This window comes from Camelus ferus, chromosome 7, assembly GCF_009834535.1.
Source record: "Camelus ferus isolate YT-003-E chromosome 7, BCGSAC_Cfer_1.0, whole genome shotgun sequence".
Classification (NCBI taxonomy): Eukaryota; Metazoa; Chordata; class Mammalia; order Artiodactyla; family Camelidae; genus Camelus; species Camelus ferus.
This window is the reverse complement of record NC_045702.1, coordinates 82,606,010-82,628,785: the sequence shown is the minus strand read 5'-3', so window position 1 is coordinate 82,628,785 and position 22,776 is coordinate 82,606,010. Positions and strand designations below refer to the sequence as shown.

Below are 22,776 nucleotides of genomic sequence, written 5' to 3'. Positions count from 1 at the left end.
GCAAGTCCCTTGACCCTCCTCATTCCACTACCAGGCCCCGGACAAACCTCCAGCCTCTCAGCAGCTGACCTCCCTCCTCCTCCTCCTCGTATTTGCACTTCCACCGGAGGCATTTACCTGCCATTAACTTAATTATGTTACTTCTTTGCCTAAAACACTTAATGGTCCTCCATTGCCTCAGGATCAAATCCCAATTTGCCAGCACAGCAAATTCACCCCCCCCCCCCCCCCCGCAAGTCAGATCATCCCTTCTCTTTCCAGGATGATCCCAGCCACTCCCACCTACATACCACACTCCAACCTGCGGTCCAGGGGTTCCAGAAACACTTTCTCATCTGTGCCCCTTTTCCCATGGTGCTGTCTCCAGCTCCCAGATGCCTGGATAATGTCTTACTGATCCATGCCACTGGTGTGGGGCCGGGTAAACACTGGGTGACACACACATGATGATTTACATGAAATGGGGTTCAGTCTTCTCTGGAATAACAAATAATTCCATTCATTTGTTGTACATGCCCTTCCTGGATGCTAGTAATACAACAGTGAATCAGACCGTGGAAATCCCTTTTTTTTTTTTTTAAGCCATCATGGCGCTTGCATTCTAGAGCGAGAAGATAATGAACAAAAATGACTGAGTATGTAGTGTTGTAGAAAGTGATGTGAGCTATGGGGAAGAGAGAGCATGGACACAAGGTGGAAGAGAAGGAGGGAGCAGGGGAGACATGGGACTGTCTAGGGGCAGAGCTTTCCAGGCAGAAGGCAGAGCGAGAGCAAAAGCCCAGAGGAGGGAGCTCGCTGGCTTGCTGCGCTGGAGGAAAGCTGGAGACACAGATGGAGAGGGGAGGGAGGGGGGCACTCAGGTACCACTTGGTGAGTCAGTAAGGACTTTGACTTGGCTGCTCAAAGTTGGGAAACCAGCGAAGGGATTTGAGCAGAGAAGTTGTAACGGGCTGCCCCTCAGGGGGTTGTGCTATGAACAGTCTGAAGGTGACCAGAGGAAAAGCAAGGAGAGAAACCAGGAGTCTTTGCAATAATTCCAGTGAGAAATGTTGGTGCTTTGGACTAGGCTGGTGGCGAGAAGTCGTTGCTGGATTCGAGACGTGCCTTGGAGATAGGAGCCAAGGGTCTGCTGCTGAATCTGACGTGGAGTTTAAGAGCAAGAGAAGGATGACTCCATTTTTGACCCGAGCAAATCATCAAGACGGATCTGCCACAAACTGAGATGGGGAAGTGGGTGAAGCAGGGGCTGGGGGGAAAAAAGAGTTCAGTTTTAGACATTCTATGTTTGAAAATGCTTACTAGACATCCAGGTGGAGAAAGAAAAACAAGTCTGGTATTCAGAGGAGAGGTGTCGGGTGGGAATGAAAATTCATGAGGCATCAGTACCTGGATGAAGCTGAAAGTCCAAAAACCAGATGCGATCATCAGGGCAGTGAGTGGAGAGAAGAGAGGAGGCCAAGGCCAGAACCCCTTCCCCACCAGAGATGCTCCCAAGAGGGCAGGGGAAGAACGAAGAACACACAAAGGAGACACAGAAGTCAAGATGGCCGTGAAGGTCATTCCGTGGCTACGGGAAGATAAACTGAAGGTCACAAACCTCACACAGATCAGGTTTCCAGATTAATTTTGTAAACCGAAGCATCTGTGCAAGCTGCCCCCCACTGAACTTGGCTCTTTATAGAAGAAAAACAATTTCTCCAGATTCTAATTCTGGACTGGCAGCAGCAGAAAACATGGTGAAAAGATCTGACCCCAAAGACAGACACTGCAAATTTCTTGTGCTGTTCCTCAAACCACTTCAACCATCCTCTTCAAAGTCCACATTTTCAAAACAGCTGATCTTAGATTAGACCTGCCCTCAGTGCAATTCCTCTTCCACAAAACACCTGCTAGATATGAATATTCTATGGTTTTGTAAGATGTGTGAGATACAGAGATGGAATTTATTAGAAAGAAAGGTGACTCAGTTCATGATGGTGGCATCTGATTTCCAGAGCATAAAACCAGATTACCTAAATTGATCAAGATTGCTTCCCCCTAACTTCAGTGCTCTATCCATCCGGTTTTCCTGGGGAGCTTTGAAAAATTACGAAGCCTGGCTTTTACACACGGAAAGTCTAACCTAATTGCCACTAGAGTTGAGAAACACTGGTCTAGAGTGGGCTTCTTAAACATAAATGCATACACATTTCCCACAGATCTGTTAAAATCAGGAGAATCAGAGGATGGGGGCCTGAGGCTCCACATTGCCATTGACCTCCCAGATGAGGACATGATCTGGTCCAAGGACCACATTTCGAGTAGCAAGGATCTACATTACATAATCCTCTTTACAAAAGTCATCTGGCATCGCCATCTATGATGATAAAATGCAGATGACTTGACTATTAAAAGCTAGTTCTCCAGACATTTCATTTAGCAAATATTTACTGAGCACTTACCATGCATGAGGCTTGGCAGTAGAGGCTTCAAGAAATAGAGAGATAAGAGGAGAAAAGAGTCAGGGTTCTGACCAGGGTTAGGAAGGGCAAAAAGGCTTCAATTCAAGTGTCTTTTCTGACTGACTGCATATATGTCACCCTTGGTCTAAGGAGATCAAAATATAAAATAACCTAGAAACTCAGCATCAGAAACCCTAGACTCTCCTTAATCCTTTAATGTGGCACCAGGTACCATTACATTCCTCTAGGACACATGAAAAGGGACCCTTGGCAACTGTCTGTCCAAGCTCCCTTAGCCTTAAAGCCCAGGTCATTAACCGCTAACTGCACTATTTGATAAGGGACCTATAAACAGTGCTCCAAGTGCTTCCAGGCCTTAGAAAAAAGATCCTTTAAGGCATTCAGCAAGCCCACAGTGTCTTGCATAGGTGCATACCAAATGCTGCACCCACACGTCTCTCTAGGGTCGTAGGATCTGATATGAACATGCATTTCTCATGGCTTCCTTCTGTGACACCAGCCACATCTGATTACGCACAGTGAGGCTTGTGAATTTCTGGTCCAGCTCTGCCCATGTTGAGGGCCAATGGTCGCCATCATAGAAAGTGCCTAAGAAGCTGGTGTCTCTCTTCCCTTGGTGCTGGGGCAAAGCCTGGGGGGATGAAGGGGTTGGCTGCTACCCTAATGCTAATGTCTGATTGTCTGGGACCATACCTTGTCACTTGCACCTCAACAAACTCCCTTATTTGTCTGCTTAGCCAAAAAATGACTAGGGGTTTCTATGGAATAAAGAATATGGCTAGCCTTTGTCTCCAGCTTATGGGAGGAAAACTCTAAATCTTTGAAACTTCTCAAGTGATAGCAGTGTCTTTGTTACTTGTGGAAGCCTTAATAGTTTACACTAACGAGGTGACTGACAGTGGCCCCCCCCAGATAAGTTACACTAACAATGTGATTCAGGGTGGAGGCTGGCCACGCCAGAAAGACCAACCATGTGATTAGAGGGTTGGGACTTTAAGTCACGGGATATCAATCTGACATCTGGGGAGGGGAGAGGTGCTAAAGATTGAGTTCAACCACAGAACTCATGATTCCATCAATCCTGCCAAATAACAAAACCCCAATGTTCATAGCAGCACTATTTACAATATCCAACATATAGAAACAGCCTAAATGTCCATCAAGAGATGACTTGATAAAGAAGATGTGGTATATTTATACAATGGAATACTATTCAGCCATAAAAAAGACAACATAACGCCATTTGCAGCAACATGGATGTCCCTGGAAAATGTCATTCTAAGTGAAGTAAGCCAAAAAGAGAAAGAAAAATACCATATGAGATTGCTCATATGTGGAATCTAAAAAAACAAAACAAAACACATAAATACAAAACAGAAAAAGACTCATAGACATAGAATACAAACTTGTGGTTGCCAGTGGGGAGAGGGGTGGGAAGGGACAGATGGGGAGTTTGAAATTTGTAGATACTGACAGGCATATGTAGAATAGATAAACAAGATTATACTGCATAGCACAGGGAAATATATACAAGATCTTGTGGTAGCTCATGGTGAAAAAGTGTGCAACAATGAATGTATGTGTGTTCCTGTATAGCTGAAAAATTGTGCTCTACACTGGAAATTGACACAACATTGTAAACTGACTATAACTCAATCAAATCAAATTAAAAAAAAAACAAAGAAAAAAAAGTCTGAACACCAAAGTCCAGGTGAGCTTCCCTGGTTGGCGATACTCTGCACATTGTCACACATTGATGTGCTGGGTGGGGGGTGGGGGTATCCTATCTCCTGACTCCACAGGGAAGAGACACTGGAAGCTTTGCGTTTGGGGCCATCTCAGACCTCATTCTGTATGTCTCTTCTTCGGGTTGATTCCGATTTGTATCCTTTTGCTGTAATAAAACTAATTTTAAGAATAGCACTACCCTTTGTTCTGTGTCATGCTAGTGAGTTTCTGAGCCGGAAGTGGTAGTGAGAACCCCTGAATCTGTAGCCAGTTGGTCAAAAGTGCAAATGACCTGGGAGCCCTGAGCTTGTGATGGGGTTGCGGTGGATGGAGGCCTTAACCTATGAGGAGTGGCTCAACTCCAGGCTGTTGGTGTCAGAACACGTGGCCAGAGTCTGTCTCAGGTCCTGAGTAGCGCTGCCCTGGATGATGCCCAACTGACTGAGGCTGCGTCCAGGTCCTCCGCCCCAAAGGACCTTTCCCTGCAGACCTCCCGACCCTGCTGGGGATTTGCTCCCATCTAGTGAACCTCTTAGAACATGACATATTCTTCACCTTGGACTTCGCTCACCAAGGGCCATCAATCCAGATGACTTAGACTTCAACAGCCCATTAGTAAAATGCCCTTGGATGTACATACTGCCCAAGGCCAGGCTTTGCCATGCCTCCCAGGACACTGATGTGCAGTGTCACATCCAGGCTTATTCCCTGAGCCCAGCTGTACCCTGTTGTCTACCTCCCTTCCTTCTCCTCCAAAACATGTCAGCTCCCAGGTGCCTCTCAAATAAGGCCACCCATCGGGATGTGCTATCCTGAGTCACTGCCACTTTCAAATCCTTCATACATCTTATCCTCTTGTTTGGAAAAAAGAATCTGAGCTCCAGAGAAATAAAGAGCAGGGTTTTCAAGATGACCCAGCACTGCTGCATGAGAAAGAACTGGGACCTTCTGACTTCTCTCAGATCGTGTTGCTGTTCAGAAACAAAAATTCAATCCGCAATCTAAATATACCTTAAGTTGAATGGTCTGGCATCATGATACCGATTTTTTAAGTGAAAAATACAGGATAAACTATCAGTTTTCAACTGCAAAATTCTGCTCCAAAAGCTTCACCATCCTTTTTGACTCAGACTCTGTGGGGTCATGTACACGGGTCTTCTCCAAAGGGGAGGATAAAATTTCTCCCCGTACTTGGTGGGACTCTGCTCCACCCCTGCTCACGCACCACACATGCCTCCCTGCCTGTCCTTCCAGCTCAGACTCTCCTCTTCTGGGAAACTCTTCCCCCTCCTGCCGCACAAGAAGCAGGTGCTGGCGGCCAGGTTTGCCCTAAATGACACCACTCCTGAGCCAGCACTGACTCCCAGACATGGATTGGGCACCAACTGGAGCTAATTAATTGGCTGGTCAGTAACCAACGAGAGTTCCTTTCCTGATGATTCTAAGACACCTGAGTGCTGGGTGTTACTTCTGTGAGAATATTCAAACCTCAGGTCACGTAAGGACACGGATGAGCAAAAGAATACAGTCCAGAAAGAAAACTGGAGCAAAACCTAAGCCCGTTGTGATTTTGCAAGTGATCTGTCTGTTGTATGATTTTTACAACACGGCTTCTCTCTTTTGGTCATTTGAATTAGCTCAAATACATTTCTCTTCCTTGCAAGCAATGATTCTAGAGGGAATAAGACATATCTTTCCCTCTAGGATACCAAGATTCACCTACAAATGGAAAGACGCTGCAATAGATCCCATTAATTTGATAAAGGCATTCAACCATAATCCAACGCCGACCCTATTTAACAGAATTCATGCATTTTAAGTAGGGAAAAAGATGTTTCTTATTTCTTATCTGCAGTCCCAGGGAGGGACTTCATTTAGCTGGAGCCAAGAATATATTTTACAAATCTGAAACTCAGTTAGAATTTAGAGTACTGGGTTCAGGATCAGAATTCAGAATAAATCGTCTATGGAGCAACATGTGGAGAAAAGACAAAGTTAAGTGAGTCTCAAATTTTTCTAGTCTGTTTGCAAATTTGTTTTTATTGGATCAGGGGCCAGTTTGATAGTGTAATTGATAATAAGCTGCTATCATTAAAACATGGGCGTGGTCTAGGGGTGTGATCAGAGCAGGAGTGTTAAAATGGAGCCGTAAGCACTCCAGTTCCACCGATGCCTGGATCTTGAGCATCCCCTGAGGGCTGGTCCGAGGATGCTCTAAGATGGCACAGTGTTTGCCACTCATCTAAAGGCAAGCAGGACGTGTGCTAGCAGTCCTGTGCCTCTGGGCTGACAAAACATCTAGAGAGCACTACCAGGCAATGTCTTCTGCTTATTGTGGCCCCGGAAACAGAAAAAGGCAACAGTGCTGATGACTAAGCTGGACGGACTGCCTGCTGCCAGAGCTGAGGCCATTGAGGTCTTCAAAACCTGCCTCATCTCATCAGACCCAAATTTCATCTCATAAAACCAAGATCACACAAAATGTGTGATGACTATAACTTCCGAGTCTGCGTTCTCTCCGACTCAGAGGGCCCAGGTCTGCCCCCTAAAAACACTGGGAAAACAGCTCTCTTTCATGGGAGTCAGGTATTTTGAAGAAACTACAGTGGTTTCTGCCTGACCCCCTCCCTGCCTGGATCTCCTATACTATCCCTCCATGTCCTTGTATCTGAGACAACAAAGACCAGGACAAAGCCATGGAGAAAAGCTTTCAGTTTAGGAAAGCTGCCAATCAAAGAACATACTCTGTGGGGGAAGGTATAGCTCAGTGGATAGAGTACATGCTTAGTATGCACAGGGTCCTGGGTTCAATTCCCAGTACCTTGATTTAAAAAAAAAAAACAAAAAACGATGGGATTTCAAAACTGTAGAATAGATAAACAAGATTATACTGTACAGCACAGGGAAATATACACAAGATCTTATGGTAGCTCACAGAGAAATAAATGTGACAATGAATATATATATGTTCATGTATAACTGAAAAATTGTGCTCTACACTAGATGTTGACACAACATTGTAAAATGATTATAAATCAATAAAAAATGTTAAAAAAAAACGAAATAAATCTAATTACCTACCTCCAAAAAAAAAAAACCCACACTAAAAACAGACAAAAACACCAAAAACAAACAAACCAAAGAACAGATTTTGTTTCATAATGTAAATGAACCATTTACAAAGACTCATTATACAAGAGTCGTAAAGAAAAACTGGATAAATTACCAAATGCAGCACGAGGGTGGCTGACAGTTTCTGACCACAGAGCAACCAGGCTGGATATTAATAATACAGGTTTGAAGTTTAAAAATACCTCAACCAATTTCCAACCAAGAGCCCACATAGCTTTTTGGTTAAAAAGGAGTTTTAAGTTGCAATGACAGACTTTGGAAATGAATGACGATGAAAAGGAACACATATGGAACGACTGTCAGGATGAGGAGCTGTGGCATTAAATAGGACTGCCATCTAGCCCTGGGTGGGCTGTCTGACTGTTAATACATGGAAACCCTTTTGAGGGGCTTGGCCAATAGCACCACTCTGAGCCTCTCCCCCTGCCCGCACGAATACTAATCATCCAGTTCTGATCAGTCAGAACCAATACGGACTGGTAATTAAACACTGTATGCTTTAACTGCTTCTGTGATAAAGCAAAGAAGGTAAGTAAAGGAACTGAGCATCCGATCTTCATATTTCTTAAAATTAGAGGGAAAAACAAGAAGAGCAAAGTCAATGCAAAGACAGCAGGAAGGATGGATTAAGGAGGACCTTAAATGTGAGGGATGTCTTCTGTCTGCTTCTCCCATCCCCCCTCTTCTGCCTGACCCTGCAGAGGCACCGATGGGCTCCCTCACCTCCTGTGGTCTGGCTGGGTTCAGCCACCGCGAGCACAGCAGGGAGGCAGCAGTGTGAGGCTAGACTGTGTCCCCGTGGTCCCCTCACTGCAGGCTGTGAGCTGCCCGAGGGCCCGGCCCCCTCAGGAGACCCTCTCTGCTCTGCTCTGGATTCAGAGCTGCTGCTCCTTCTGGATTAGCTCCCGTGCTCAACCAGCTCCTGAGGGGTTTCCTCCAGTCCCTGGACTAAACTCTCTTCAAACTGCCCACTTTGTCTTTGCCATCGCTTCCTGATGGGACCCTGACTGATGCGCTGACAGTAATAACAACAGAATAATGAAAAGGAACACGTGGGCAGGGGGAGGCAGGGGATCGCTGAATTAAACAGCCCAACTCCAGTTTGTCTAGTGTTTGGAACAGACATTACTCAGGAAATCTACCTGAATATATTATTTCCTGAATATGTTATTTATTTATGATAAATGAATTACCCTAGACCTTTAAATAGCTTTCTTTCATTTTTTAAAAGCTGTTTTCACCCTATCAATGGTAATTGTAACCTCCTTTCATGTCACTAATTGTGTTTGCTTTATTCTCTTTATATATATGTACATGTATATAAAACAGAAATTATATTTGGAAGAAGTAAAAAAGAACTAGAAACATCAGAAAAACATATAAGAAAAACTAGAGAAATAAATACATGTGTGTATAACTGTATTATGTATTGAGGAAAGGAAAACTTGCAGAAAAAAATCAATATTAGCAATATGAAAGGAGATTAGAGTTACTACTATTGGTAGGAAAAGTGGTTTTAAATCATAAAAGAAAGATATCTAAAGCTGTAGTAAAATAAATTCCAAAATCCTGGTAAAATGGTTAATTTTTCTGAAAATTTGACTTTTTCTTCTAAAGATTTTTCTTCTGAAGTAAAGAATACTGAGACTTGTATATACAGAAGAAATTCAAGACTGTTTTTGTGCTTTCTGTTTATCAGAAAATTATTTCATAAATTTAAGGAATTAATAACTATTGTACAATGTCTGTATTTCAGAAGGTAAAAGATAGCGTCCTCATTTATTATAAGAGGGTGACAATGAGTATATGTACGTTCATGTATAACCGAAAAACTGGGCTGTACACTGGAATTTGACACATTGTAAAATGACTATAACTCAATAAAAAAATGTTAAAAAACGAAGCAATGCCTATGCCATGGCCCTGCCCTTCAAAAAATGCAACCTATGCTTTCTTAAAGTAAATGACACAAAAATTCTAAATCAAGATACAGAAAATGAATCCAGCAATATGCTTAAAGAAAAATAATCCATCAGTGGAGGGGAATTTGGCACTTGTACCCCACGAGCGTGCTGGTAACCTGGCTTTCTGGGGTGGAAGGTAGCGTTTGCTGATTACTGGGGTGTAAATTCCCCCGCTATGTTGATTTGAAGTTGACACTGGTTTAACAGTAAACTCACAAAATTCCTGACAATATAGCAATTAATTCTTTTGAGCCTGTGCCTGAGCGAGTGGACTCCAGTACCGCTGCTCTTTCGCGGGGCAATCCCACTTCTAGGAAGGTGGGCTGGAGATACGCCTCCAGAATATGAAAACACAGATGCACAGGGGCTTCCACTGCAATCTCGTAACTATGAAACACTGGGAACGACCTCAGTGACCACGCATGGGACACTGCTGAATAGACTTTGTTCCCACTGTGCCTTCATGGCTACGTCGTGCACACCTCACTGTGCACCTCCATTTCCCCTAAATAGGTCCTACTTTCTGTGTCTCATCTCTGGCTTATGTTGGCTCCTCCTCACATTTTTTTTAGTCCCAGCTCAGTTATCAGTGACAGGTCACATAATCACTAAATGTATTTTTTTAAAAAACTATGTAGTCACCTGGACATTTTTAGGTTGAAAAAATTTTTTTCATCAAAAATTGAAACTACAAAGGATGCTATTTCTGGTATAGTGTAGTTATTGATATTCTAAAATAAAATGGTTATATCCTCTTTTAGATGGATATATTGTTAGATATCCAACAGATTGTAACATACTCATTTGATACTCCGAACATATGGAAAATTTACACCTTCTGTTATTCCCATTTAAATTCTCTGAAATAATTTAATCCTAATGCTATATATATGTGTATATATATATATATACATATATATATAGCATTCTCTATATAGCATTCTCTATGTGTATATATATAGCATTATATATGATGCAAATTCTTTTATTAATTATGCTTTTCTGTACAGAGTTTAGATTTAAATTAGATTTAAATTTAATTTAAAAAAGTTGAACAATCTCCAGCTCTAATTGTTAAATAATTTCTTCTAGGTTGGGTAATCAATGATTACTGTTGTTAAAATTAATATCAATAGGATATAGTTGTGCCAAACTAAATAAATATATTACAAATTTGATTTTAAGATTACTAATCTTAAAACATTATTAGAAATGCATCTCTTAATCACACGAATAGGGCTATTTGTCTTCAAGTAACTCGTGTATCCATATTGCTATAATGATTCAGGCTTCTAAGTTAATGCAATTCCTTTTTAAAATTATTATTATAGAACTAAGCAGTGATGTATTTTGGTAACATAAATAAACAGATATGAATGGAAAAGATTTTATGATAGACATATTGCATAAGTCCTTGAACTATTTCCAAGTTTCATACTCCAAATTCCACAGTCATTCACCGTCCAAAATATGTTTAATGATCATAAGCCACATAGCAACTCAATTCCTGCTTCAGTTTGGTGAAAATGAAGAACTGGAAAACACCTGACTTGGAAAAGATTTGTTCCCCATCATCAGAGCCATTCACTTCCTGGGAAGTGCTCAAAAAAACGTTTACCAAGATTTACCAGATGATCAAAATTACTTTTTCACTTAGAAGTATATTGATTAACTCATGAAAAGTTGGGAAAATTTATGTATTATTAATTTCATTACACTTTCATCAATACAATATTTTTAATAAAATTATTTTGTATCAGTCTATGCTTTAAACATATTTTTGTCATAATCTTGCAGCTAAGATTTGATCATTTATTTATGGAAAACATCAGGTATACAACATAAATAGTGAAGCCAGTCCTCTTTGTCAAACCAATTAGCCAAAACAGATTTTTTTGATCAGAAAAAAAAAAGTCTGACCTCATTTTAAAATCTGAAATCAATGTGCTAATAAATGTTTCAAAGAACATTACAAATATGACTAGAAATAAAATGAAAGAGGTCACCTGCAAGTTAGATGACTAAAAAAATTCCAGTAAGATTAAAATGATATAGATCTAATATATTTACCCTTTTTAGAGTAAGTTACATAAACAAGATGATAAATCATTCTCATTACTGAATTTGTTCTAATGCAATGTAATCTGCAGCTAGAATTACCGGTTGTCCGGGAGGAGTACAGCATGATAATAGACTCGGCATTTCTTCTGTAATTGTGTGTATATGATTTAGTTTTGAAGGACAATTAAATGAGTCTCATGTATTATAAAAACCCAAAATAACTCCAATAATTTCGTTAGGCATAATCATCAAAATTTTTATATCTCTTTTAAAAAGTGAAAAAGAATATAGTGCTAAAAACAATCAGTCTGGCAGATAGCATATATTAACATTTTATTTTGTATGAGTAGTAGTAGGAAAATATTAAACATTTTATAACATGATAAATAATTGTAAAGGATGAATTCATGATATGATTTGAAAACCTAGGTTTTGACTGTCTTCATTGACAACCATATTGCTAATCAGAGAGAAGCCAGGGAAAGTGATATTCAGGGATTTTGTTTAATAGCCTTGAAAATGCTGGTAGTCCCAGGAGACATCTGGATTCAATGATTGGCCCTTGGGGTGAGTACTGAGGCCAGATGTGAACAGATGCTTACAGGTAAATATAGGTGGGCCTGTTTTTTTCGTTTCATTATTTTGTACAGAAGCTCTCTTTGCCTTGCTCTCCAGTAGTTCTCCCTTAAGAACTCTCACTAAGAGGAGAGAATGGAAGAGAGAAAGTCCTGAAGTGAAAGCTACCATTGCTTCACATACCATCCAGCTGTTGGATTCAAAACATCACAAACTATGCCCGGCCAAGCACCCCCTTTCCAATACCACACTTCATTCTTACCAGGAACGCAGAAGACAGGAACAGAGTGGGACGCTCCAGGGGTTAATGATGTCTTGATTCATTATTTAAAAAAAAAAAAAAAAGGTTTTCTCTTCGTTTGATGCCCTTGAAGTTTGCAGCCTATGCGTGATGCACCAGGGTAAGATTTGAAAGAGCTGAAGTAGGTGTGGGGAAATGCCTCCTTGACGGGAAGCATTATTGTGAACCCAGGAGTACCCAAGAGGATTCATTTGAGAAAAGAATACATAGATGAGGGTATGAGAGCAGAATTCTGTTAAATATCCATGCTTGAGAATTCCTTGGAAAGTCTTTTTAGACCCCCAGTTTGAATCATGTTCTCCAGTTTGAGGACAATGCCCATGAGAGGACAGAGACAATCTCAACCACCCCTGCACCTCTGGTCCGTCCCCTAGTGCCTGGCCCAGAGCATCACAAATAAACATTCATTGAGTGAATTAGTTCAGTCATTTGCAGAAGAGGAAGGTGACATTTCAGAATGGACTTAAAAGTGGGCACTGCTTGAATAAGCCAAAAGCAAGTTGCATTTATGTGAGACTATAAAGGTTAGATTTTTCATCTTGAGTTTTAGGCTATCTGCTCCCCCACCCCCAACACACACACACACACACACACACACACACACCCCTACCTAACACTTCTTGAGTCCCCTCCCAAAGGCATGCACAAATTCTGTCTTGTAGATGGCTGGAATTCCTCTCTATAATACTCTGCAAAAGCTATCCCACTGTCTTGTAGTTTTCTTATACTCATTCTGTTGTGAACTGAGTGTTTTTCCCCCAAAATTCATATGATGAAGCCCTGAAATCTAATGTGATGGTATTTGAAGGTGTGGCCTTTGGGAAGCGATTGGGTTTAGATGAAGTCATAAGGGTGGAGCCTTCATGATGGGATTAGTGTTCTTGTAAGGAGGAGAGGAAGAAATCAGAGCCTTTTCTCTCTCTACCACATGAGACAGAGCAAGAAGGCAACCATCTCCAAACCAGGAAGCGAATCAGATGGCATCTTGATCTCAGCCTTTCCAGCCTCCAGAACTGAGAAATAAATGCCTATTCTTGAAGCTACCCAGTGTATGGTATTTTGTTACAGCAGCTGGAACTGACTTGAATTCCTCATCAAAATGTTATCTATGCAAGGACCCATCTCCATAAGCTCCTTTTGGGCAGTGACAATAGGCACATGAACTTCTTTGAAACTCCTCCTGTAAAAGATTCACTGACTGCAGGGTCTTCTGACCCAGGCAGTCTGACAGGCTGCAGGGGTCCTTTGGTTGAGGACAGCCCCACATCACACCCACAGGAGGCTGACCCCAGCCAGTGGAGGACTGAGCTCCATCAAGTCAAAACACAAGGATGGTGATTTCTAGTCTCTCTCAACTCTGCCCACCCTGTTGGGAGAAGAGCCCAAAGTGAAGCTGGGGCTGTTCCTTCAGTACAGTTCCCCCTCTGACACACCCATCACATCACCTTAAATAGAGACACTGTAGGGCTGTGGCTGTCAGGTCACCTGGTCCTCCTCTGTGACTTTGTTCTATTAATTACTCCTTCACTGTCCTGGAAATCCAGCCTCATTTATCTGGGTTCCTTCCGTTCAGCAAATACATTCACGCCTCTCTTACATTCCTCCCACTCTAATAACTAATTTATCTTCCTCCCTTCTCAGCAGACTTGTGGAAAGACATTTATACTCTGAGCTTCCCTTCTCCATGCCTCCCTCAATTTTTTCCCCAGTTGTAGCATGGTGGCAAACTCACCCTCCAACTTAAATTTCTCTCACAGAGGAAAAAATGGGGTTAGGGGCTCCTTCTTGCTAATTCCAATCTATGAGAGACAGGAGAGAGGGGAGGAGTTCCCTCACAAATGAGACAGGAGCCCCTGAGATATCGCTGAAAAAGAAAAACACATCCACCTGCAAGAGTCAGAGAACCGGAATCCAGAAGGAGCCACTCAGGAAGCAGAGTGATGCCTCTTGTGTCTGGAGAACATCATATCCCCACAGTCACTGACTGAGGACATTTGCCTGGGAGGGGCCATCTGCTTCTGAGTCAGCAGGAGTGACAGGGAAGCATCCATCTTCAATAGGCCAGTGCGCCCAACATCATCCCGAAACCATTCGTCACGAGAGCATCTGGGCAAGTTGATCAAGAAGGCTCAGTGACTCTGATGTCAACGTTAGGCCAGCTTCATAAAACAACATGGGGCCTCATGTACCAGGGCCAGCTGAGCTAATATGAAAGGCACCTGCCTCCTGACGCTACCCAAATATTATAGAAACCTGAATCCTGTCGAGAGACCAAGTGACACTCGGAGGGTTGGAGAATTCAGGTTTATTATGTCGACGGGCCCAGAGGCTTTACTACTTCAACCTCTAGACCCCATCTGTAGGTTTACATAGACTTTTATAGGGTTTTAGGTTCTGATTAAGTTTATGCCATATGCAAATGAGGTGTTAGAAATGGACCAATCAGGAGCGAGCTTTTGGGAACCAATGGAATTTTAGGGGTAAATGCAAATGAGGTGGTAGAAATGGACCAATCAGGAGTGAGCTTTTGTGAAACAATGGAATTTTAGGGGTAATTTTTGTTTTCCTAGAAGCAAGCCATTTTACAGAAGTGCAAAAGTGAAAGGCAATGGCCCTGCCTGGGAGGTCTTGCTGGTCCCTTTGTGAGTTTTGCCCCTTCACTATGTGCTTCAAATACAGCTGACCCTTGAACAACACAAGTTTGAACTGCACAGGTCCACTTATATGCAGATTTTGTATTCAGTGGTAAATATTACAGCACTACACAATCCTCACTGGTTGACTGCTCAGATGCGGTACAGTGGATATGAGGAACCAGGGATATGGAGGGCTGACTATAAGTTATATGTAGATTTTTGACTGTGCAGAGTTGGCACCCCTAACCCCCGAGTTGTTCAATGGTCAACTGTACAAAAAAGCACTAAATAAAACATACTATTCTGTGTCTATATCCAAGTTCAATACCAAAAGAGGTGCCAGGAATGAAGAGAAACTAAAAGTCAGGGCAGTTTGGCTAAAGCTGAAGCCAAAGACAGGCACAGGCATTTCAGAGCTGTATGCTGGCCTTAAATCTGGGGAGCGTAGCTTCTGATGAATCCACACCCCAGGTTCCACGCTGGAGTTTATAAGCCATGGAGAGCTGACTTGTGCTTAAGCAGAGCAGAGATAAACAGTGCCCACCAGCCCAGGAGAATAGTGGCTCCAAAGAGGCCAAGAGTGATGGAAATTACTCTTGAGGAAAACAGAAACGTGTCCCACACCTAACTCACCAACAGACATGGAGTCAGAATTCATACTATGTGGGCAGTCAAGACACACACACACACATGCCCAGCCAAAAATTAACATTAAAAGTTGCCCTGAACTAGTGAATCATATGAGGCCCAGAGAGGTAAATGTGACTATCCCATTGAAACACAACCATGGCCCAGACCCATGGGACTCTCAAGTGAGAAAATCATCACTAGATACAATCAGCACGTAAAAAATGGGAGACTTTAAGCCCCCAAAACAAACATAATTGAACAACCCAGGAGACTCTTTAAATCTGTTAAAGTGAAAAACCACATGACTGAAAATGGCATCACTTGTGCTAAAACCCATGATACCAAACCTAGATTTAATACCTAACCTAACTGCAGTGTTGACTTTCCCCAGAAATGTAATCTTAATCCACCAGTTTGGAATTTTCTGGTCAGCACCAATGAGGGAATCTGTCAGTGGTAATCTGTCACATGGGTCCTCTCCATCCCCCAGAGGAAGAAGAGGGGTTCCTGCAGGATAAAACCTTTGTCATCCCTTTCCTCCTAAAAGAAGATGCCTTGGCCCCACATAACCCTTTCTTTTCCTTTGCTAATGACTCCCTTGTCCCACCCTCCTGTCTACAGAAGCCTTCCATTTGGACCCCTCCTTGGTTGCTACATGGGATGCTACCGGATTCACGAATTGTTGAATAAAGCCAATTAGATTTTCAAATATACTCAGTTAAAATCTCTTTTTAAGAGATTGGTGGCAGCATCAGGACCAAATCAAACTTCTGAAGGCATGTAGGGACAACAAGAAAGACAGGCATGGTGCCCTTGAATCCCGTCTTGAGTTCACTATGTTTCTGGCCATTTCCGAAAGCTATTGGTGAGTTTCTCTTGGTTGATCTCTACTCTTTTTTGCATTCAACCACCCAATCTGATTGGCTTTTCAGACCATGATTCCTGAGAATTTGAGTGGAAAACCTCAATTTTGTCCCCAGATTCCACCCTGGGAAGAGCTGTAGTTCCCTATTGGTTTGGAATCCTTCCCCCATTTCCACGTTAGGAACTGTTGGTGGCAGCTGTGGTTCTCCATTTGTTTAGAATCAGTCTGCAGTCCCCAGATTTTGAGGTCTGCTGCTTCAACCCTTTCCCCATTCCAAAGTTACATTGGAATTGGCGGTGGTTATCAGGAGAGTTGGACTGGGTCCAACTTTGGAAGTGAACTGGGTCTGGGATGGAACTGGGTCTGATTTGGACTGTACTGGGTCCAGTGGGCAGCCTTAGGTGGACGGTAAACAAAGGCTTTGCTGAAAGACACGGGATCCTTCACATCCAAAGAGCTGAGTATGCCGCCTTCCAGCACATCTGCTTATTTTAGGTTTAACAACTGTAGTCCTGGGAGCTGCCGGTGTCTGACAAGACAGCAAGATTTTACTAAAAACCTAGAATTACAATGGTCTTTATGGGGAGCATTCCAATTAGACAGGATTGTTCATTTAAGAAGCACACTTGAAAGTAAGAAACCCCAAATTGGGCAGATGAGAACAGGATGCCTACTTTAGTTGGTATGTGGAAGCTTGCAAAAGCCTTCAACATTCCAAAATAGCTTCGTTAAAAGACTCATTACAAAGGGCTAATGGAAAAATAAGGTACCCCAAACAAAAGATAGGGCCCACCTGACTCTTACTGCTCCCTCCCTCTTCCCTTTTCACCTGAGTGCTCACGTTTTACTCATTCTCTGTCTGAACTGCCTTTTGACTCCAAAAAAACACTATTAGACAGTTGGTATTTAAAATAAAAAACTGCTTGAAGTTGCAGACAAACACCCTCAGGTATTTTTCAGGGCTATGGTTAAAGAATTTCTAAACCTAGGGGGGAATCCCAGCATTTTGTGTGCGTGTGTGTAAAGAATTTAGAGTTGTCATCAGGGCCTATGACTCCAGGCTGCCAGATCTCTGTCAGCTTGTGCATAAGCTGGTGGGACCTGGGGAAGGCCCTCCAAAATGGATACAGGAAGCAAGATGGCAAGACCCCGGGGATGACATTCAAGACCTTCGAAAGAAAGGGCTCAAGTAACTTTAAAAGCCATTCCTAGAGCCCTCCCTGCCCACGCTGATGACCTATTATTCAAACATGCAAAGAAAAGGAAGGTGAATCTGGCAGAGTTTTAAGCCCCCTTGAAGCCCCTTCTCTTGGCATTCTGGGTTCCAAAACATAAATAAGGTCACCCAGGCTGCTGTAGGTGCTCTCCTTGTAAACGGATTCTCTGTAACAGAGATTAGCAGATCGATACAAAAGCGGAAAATAGGATAGAAGGCCACAAGCCTGACCAAACTTGTGCCTCTAGCTGAGCATTTTGAAAGGACCCTGGAGCAATATCACGAACAAAAAGTCCACTCGCTAACAGCTCTACAGCTGCAGCAGCTCCAGGGCCAGAGACCCAGAATGACTCCCAGGTCTCCTGCACTGCACTCCCCAGGGACCCGTCACCAAAGCACTGGTCCGAAGATCGATGTCTCCATTGCAATTAACTGGGACACTGTCCTCAAAGGTCCCATGCAAATTCCTCTCTAACGCCCTCACATCTACCTCTAGGGGAGGGTCCCCATGTGGGCCCCTCCCATAGCTGACAGGGCTCCGAGGGGGTTCTCTGGGAAACTTATTACAGGCAATGTCCTTAAACAGCCAAGAGGAAACCAACATTTAAATTGATGAAAAACTTTGCCAAATTCTAGTTGATGGCAGAGCGATGCTTTCTGCTTTAAACCCCATCCTCATAAAACAACAAATCTCTAGCAGTAAAAAGGAGGTTTCCATAGTGGGACTATCTCATAAAATTCAGAGAGAATTTTTATCTCAACCAACACAAATAATATGGGACCATTTACTGAAAAGCATGCCTTTTTCACTGTGTGAAACAGCTCCAGCCAACCTATCAGGCAGAGGTCTGCTTTGTAAATTAAAAGGGCTGATGGACATCTTCCCGCCAATGGACACCTCACCTTAGAATTCCCTGACCAATCAGAACTGCTCTTTTATGTTCCTTGCTGTCTGTTTTTTTTTTTTTTAATTAATTAATTATTATTTTCCTTTTTTAAAAATTGAGTTATAGTCAGTTTACAATGTTGTGTCAATTTCTGGTGTGCAGCACAATGCTTTAGTCACACATGAATATACGTATAGTCATTTTCATATTCTTTTTCACCGTAAGCTACTACAAGATATTGAACATAGTTCCCTGTGCTCTACCGTATAAACTTGTTTGTCTATTTTATATATACCTGTCAGTATCTGCAAATCTCGAACTCCCAGTTTATCCCTTCCCACTCAACACCTGTCTGTTCTTCATGTACAAGAAGACAAATTTCAGCAAAAGTCCCCTGATTTAGCTGAGGTGCCTGAAAATTTGTGGGCTACTTCGAACACTGATATTGGAAGAAGAAAAAGCTCAGAACCTACAAAAACTCAGATACATATGGCTAGATGCTCCCTCGGTTACCTCAATATCCATTAAAGCCTGAGGACATATAAGGCCTCAAACCCACAGCAGAAGATTCAATCACCCAGAAGCTAATCATTCGCTGCACTAGACCCTGGCAAAAACTGATCTTGCTAGTCCGGAAATCTAACGGGCAAGGGTGGCGATTTGTCCAGGATCGGAGAGCTATTGATAAGATACTGATGCCCTGTTCTCCAGTTCTGAACCTTCTGTCAAGGGTCTGCCTGACTCGAAAGAGTTCATTGCTATAAACCTTTTTCATGCTTTTTCGACATCCCTGTAAACCCCAACAGCCAACATCTATTTGCCTTTACGTGGAAGGACCGACATTACACCTGGACACTCATGCCTCAGTCGCTCACTGAGGCCCCCTTCTTACTTCTCCCAAGTGCTCTGCTAAGATGTAAGCTTCATCCAGTCTCCAGGAAATCAACCCTTTTACAGTATGTAGACGGCCCCTCATTGTGCTCAGTTACCAAAGAGGTGCTAATTTCCCGCAACAATTAGCTGTAAAAGGGCACAAAGTCTCCAAGGAAAAAAATCACAATTATTTCTAGACACTGTTCATTACCTAGGTCATAATCTAAGTGCTAAAGAAACCCAACTAGCTCCAAAAAGAATTCAACCAATCCAAGAATCTCCTAGACCCACAACAAAGCGACAGCTTCGTGGGGATTTCTAGGTCTAGCTGGTTACTGCAGACTGTGGGTTCCTAGTTTTTCTCTATTAGCTCCCCTACTCTATGAACTTACTAAAGCTTCAGTCCCTGAACGCTTTCCTTAGGAAGATAAACACAAGTAGGTTTTTTGTTTTGTTTTGTTTTGTTTTTTGTTTTTTTTAATATAAGACCAAAACAAGTGCTCTAAGAGCCACCTGCCTTAAGGGCTGCTCAACTATTCAAGACCTCTAACTTTATTTGTGAATGAAAGGGACAGCCAAGCTCTGGGAATTTCACGCAAGAGCACGGTGATGAACGCGGCAGTAAATACAGGCTTCTTGCATGTTACTGCATAGCACTTGGTCCAGTGGCTCATGCCTGTCCCAGCAGCCTTAAGGCTCTAGCTGCAACTGTAAAGTTAGTAGAAATCCCAGCAGATGTATTCCCAGAAAATGATGGTTATTTACAAACTCCTCACGCTGTCCAAAGTCTTAGTTCTGAACTGACTCAACTTTTCTCCGCAAGCAGACTGACCTCCTATGAGGTCCTCCTGCTCCCACATCCTCACCTGCATCTTGAGCATTCCAATGTTCTCAATCCTGTTACATTACTACGTCTCCCTGGGGAAGGCGAGCCCCACGACTCTGAGGTAATAACGCCCCGTTTTGTGACACCACGGTCCTGATTTACAAGACAACCCTTTAATCAATCCCCATTTCCTCTTGCTTGTTGGCGGGTCATATTGTAGAAATGAAAGAGGGAATTTTCAAGCTGCTTACGCTATTACTACCCAATATGATCTACTCAAAAAAGGAAACTTCGCACAGCTTAAATCAGCCCAATAAGCAGAGCTGTGCGCCCCTAGCCTGCCAGTTATCAGAAGATAAAGTGCTAATATTTATACTGACAGCCGGTATGCCTTTGGGATCAGCCATGACTTGGGGATGTAATGGAAACAAAGATGTTTGCTTACATCCTCTGGGACCCCATCACAAATGGGCAACAAGTAAAAGATTTTCTTACTGCCCTTCTCTTGCCTTCTGTAACTGCTGTCACCGAAATTGAGGCTCAGACTAAACTGGGCTGAACCTGAGTGTCAGGGAAATGTCCTACTTGACTTTCATGCAGAAACAGCAGAAACAGAATCTATAAAGACTGCGGCACGTGTGGATGAAGTCCATTCTGCTCCTGCAAAACATGGTCCCTTATTGCTAGACTTTTGCTCTCCTAATGTCCTTGTAACATGGCAACAGTCTGCTACTGAATCAGAAAAATTAAGGTGGGTGAACCATGGCTGCAAATTAAATAAACAGTTGGGACTATGAGAAACCCAGGACAGCCGCTTGGTTCTTCCCAGCTTCCTGGCAAACCTCATTTTTGGATTTTTTGCATTGTTTCATTATGCCATAGGATGATGCAAATTATGAAAAGGTATTAGTGGGGAGGCTTCTATAAAATTGTGAAAACAATTTACCAGCAATACCTGAACTGTCAGGTCAATAACCCTGGGAGAATTATTTTTGTCCCCAGAAGCCTCAGATCTCCTCCCTCTGGACTGTTTGAGCATCTACAGCTGGACTTCATCCAACTGCTGCTCAGGATGGGTTATCAATATGTTCTTGCTATTGTGTGGATGTTTTCAGATGGGTTGAAGCCTTCCCCTACCACAAACCTGATGTCCTCATGGTAGCAAAGAAATTGTTAGAAAATGTGTTTCCCCCTTGGGGTGTACCTTCCATCATCTCCAGTGGTCAAGGCACCCACTTCCATGGGCAAATCACACAAGCCTTAACAAAAACCCTGCAAACGTTGGAATTATCACTATTCCTATCACCCCCCGTTATCAGGCAAGCTCACAAGAACCAATGAAAATACTGGATTCCATCAGAATAAGAATGATCAACATGGAACTGAATGAACTGATGAGGAGGACTGTAATTTTTTTAACCTTATGTTTAAAATATTGTTGATTCTTTAATGTTTTTTTTTTCCAGTTTTGAAGAAATCTTTTCTCTTAAGCTATCAGTTATTTGGCAAGATACACCTTTGTGAATAAAGATGAAACAGGTATTTTTCTCCCTACATGATCCCTCCAGGATTCAGAAACTCTTAGTGAGGATTCTTGTCATCCTGCTCCTTGTAACAGGACACAATTAGAAACATTGGCTGTATTTACCAAGGCTTTGGCTGGAATGTCACATCTGGGAGAAGAGATTCAGATGCTACCATACAGCTTTGAGGAATCACTTGGAAAAACTGACCTGGTACCTTGTCTACTGGATTCCAGCCAATCTGTCTTAAAAAGGACCAATATGGTCAGTGACTACTCTTACTGTATTTATATAAATAACCAGGCTAAGTTAAATATAAGCACACCAGTTTACTGTGATTATCTCTGGTAAAAAGTGGGGGTAATTGTGGAGAGAAAATTTGGGTTTGCACCTTTGTAGATATTAGATTCTAGTCCTATTAAAATGTCTTTGAGGTTTTGTTGTATACCTACCTATAAACTGGACTGGACCCTGAATTTGTCTGGTTTCCTCAAATACCTGGCTATAATTCACTAAACTAATGTTTACAGTCTTCTCTCACGCTCCTGACTTAGAATCACTAAGAACAAAGGCAGCGCTCAAGCCGTGTTCAGACTACTGCTCCTGCGGCAAAACTAGAAGATATGGAGTGTTGAGTGCACATCTCACAGCTAAGGAGGATGCCACCTGACACTAGGTCCTTTACAACCTAGAGGCCTCCAAACCCAGCTGACGAGGAAAAGAAGTAACTGACATCAAGTAACTGACATCAAGTAACTGACACCAGCTGGTTTGAAAGGGTGACTCCATCAACAGGGTCTTTTTTGATTGGTTTGGTCTTGGGAACCATGGCTTCAAAGTGCACTCAGTAGGGGAAGAAAAATTTCCACCCCAAAATGCTCTTCGGCATGCAGATTATATCAAGCTGAAAACAAGGCCCAAAAGATTCAGGAAGAGCCTTTGACCTTCCCCCCAACTACCAAAAAGAATGCAGACGGAGGACCTGTTCCAGGAAGAGAGCTGTCCTCAGAGTAGGTGTTCTGACCAAGAGGAACCTAACAAAGTCCGTTAATTAAAATTCCTCTGTGTCCCATTGTCTCTGCAAGGCCCAGAACAC

General features: G+C 42.5%; 1 protein-coding gene across 1 annotated transcript in view; it reads right to left on the bottom strand.

Moving 5' to 3' along the window:
* HECW1 (HECT, C2 and WW domain containing E3 ubiquitin protein ligase 1) overlaps positions 1 to 22,776 on the bottom strand; it is a 323,530-nt gene that overhangs the window by 235,584 nt on the left and 65,170 nt on the right. The window lies entirely within an intron of this gene.